The sequence below is a fragment of the Montipora capricornis genome, chromosome 11, assembly GCF_036669925.1.
Source record: "Montipora capricornis isolate CH-2021 chromosome 11, ASM3666992v2, whole genome shotgun sequence".
Taxonomy (NCBI): Eukaryota; Metazoa; Cnidaria; class Anthozoa; order Scleractinia; family Acroporidae; genus Montipora; species Montipora capricornis.
The window spans coordinates 38,885,804-38,888,303 of NC_090893.1; the positions used below are offsets into that span (position 1 = coordinate 38,885,804).

At 40.8% G+C, this 2,500-nt stretch overlaps 1 pseudogene; it reads right to left on the bottom strand.

The window, feature by feature from the left end:
* LOC138023469 (PHD finger protein 24-like) overlaps positions 1–2,500 on the bottom strand; it is a 9,164-nt pseudogene that overhangs the window by 2,782 nt on the left and 3,882 nt on the right.

Genomic DNA, 2,500 nt, shown 5'->3' on the forward strand with positions numbered 1-2,500 from the left:
GTCTGTATCAGCATCCATAAATATTCTTGTATGACGATCAATGTGTCCAGAGACATCTTTAGGATCAAGAGCTTTTCCAAAGGAATTATCCCTATGAGGCAATTCATTGACGTCATTTCACTTTGCTCCATGCACTCGATTAACAAGGCTATTAAACTTGTCAAGGCAAACTGGATGGCTGCATATCTATTAACTGTATCAACGTTCTTCGTTTTTTGCTTTTCAACAATAATTAGTATTTTATTTAAAAACAGCCATATTCTGAAAATCTCAAACGTCAATGTTATGCTAGACACTTGCCTTGCTTTTGTTTTCCCACACAAGTTGCACAGGAAACTTTTTGTGGGTCTTGCCAAATATACCTACGATGTCGTCAGGTGTGTAAGAGTGATTGAGTATAAGTCCGCGGAGACAACAGGCCTGCACCGCGTGCATAAAGTTACGTCTATTTGAAATACAGCAACGGGAACTCTCATTTTTTTCTTTTGTCACAATCTAAAATCATTGTGTAGCCAAAAGTACAAAAACGTTTACCAAGATTTTGTTTGCTGATGGCAAACTCTTACGTGTCCGACACAAAATCAGCTGTAGTTTTCTCGCTGGTCAAGATTTTTTCTACCAGCAACACACAATTTTGTTGGTTATGGCATTTTTTTGGTTATTAATTTTCTTTTTTACCTTCGAACCCCACTGAAAGTTAGAACCTGATGATTCCCAAGGTCTGGCCCTCAATCATTCCCGGAAACGAGAGCTGTAACCCTCCGTTTTTCACAGGTTAGTTTGTTTGTTATTTATTTGTTTGAGCAGGTTGAAGATTTGGCAGCTATTCAGCTCATACGGACCTGCCATACCCACCCACCCGCCCATACACTCACAAACGATAGTCACAACACGGGGAACGTCATCCCCTACTCTTCTCACTTTAATTTAGTGTATGGGTTCTTTAACGTCCCACAGGGAACTTATGAACATAGAAGATATTTGTGAGACGGGGCATACGGTTTACAGTCCTTCTCCGAGAAGACTTGAAAGTATAACCGTTTGCAGATGAAGTTACAAAGGCAGCACTTTCTCCTCAGTTATTTTAAGACCTGAGTGTTGATCCGACCGGAGTCAAACACACGACCTCCCGCATGGCAGCCCAGTGCTCAACCAACTGAGCGAAAAAACAGAAGTAATGGAGAGGTTCAGTTGGAAGAAAAGAATACTCACCCGGCCTTGTCATATACCCTTAAGTTTCCAAACCAACGGTTAAATCCCACAGCAACTTCATGGGAGTTGATATAACCATCTTCATCTTTGTCAAAAGCGTGGAATATGTCTCTTGCCTTTTGTATCTCAAGAGGGGATAGCATCCTCACTAACTGAAACTGCAAGGATAAAGGCAAATGATCGAAGGATATTGATTGCTGTAGATGATAACAACGTTGATGATCATGACGACAAAGATGAGGATAGTGACAGTAATGATAGCAGTGGCGACAAAGGCGATGGTGACAATGCCTCGACTGCTGATACTGAGATTGACAACAGTGACAACAACCACAGCTACAACAAAGTTTTTTTTAGTATCCTCGAGTCACAGTCTCAAAAAAATCTCTACAATTCATTTCCCGGGATTAACATGTAACACCTCTTTCAGTACAATCGTGAATATGCGCCATTTAAGGCCCTGTCCACACGTATCCAGATATTTTTCAATCCGCAACTTTTTCTTTCCTTCCCTCCACACGTATCCGGTGAATTCATAGTTTATAGAGGGGAATGGTTATGAAATCCGACAAATTTCTTTGTTGTATGTTTTTGTTGTCTTGTTTGGCTTTGACCATGCACAAAACACAATAGTTGTTTACTCAGTAATGAGGAACTAACCAATAGAAACGTGTTGGTTACGTAATTCATGAATAGTGTATGAGCGCAAAACAAAAGATTGTGCACGGTCGTGGACTTTCCAACCTAAATCTTGGCATCTTTGTTTGCTCCTCTGATGTTTGCCGAGCTTCCAAACCAGTCCCCTCTATTAACTATGGTGAATTCAATGGCGAATCCGGAACTTTTTGAATATGCTCTCCAGAGTGGATATTTTTGAATCCAATATGAACCCAGAACCGTGTGAACGCCAAATCCTCAATTTCTTTTTTATCCGGATGACGTAACAAGATCGAGCCCAGTTCCTTACAGTGAAATCAATTCTCAAGATGGTTGCCGAGGGCAAAATTATTTATTTATGGCGCATGCTCTGTTACCTCTGTTTCCTTGAAGAGTCCCGAGTACTAGAGTGAATTCGGATACGTTTCGGATCACCACTTACGTCCAGGTTTGACCCTAATTAGATGCATGCCCAATTGTGACATCCAACACGAAGTGTGCCTTTAAGTCTAAGCATTTGCCACCTATTTTCAACAATAAGGTCAGGGTAAAAGTTAGCGTTATTTTCAGCTTTGGGTAAATGCAGCAGTTAATCTTTCCTCAAAGAGCAGCATTTGGGGGACACATTATG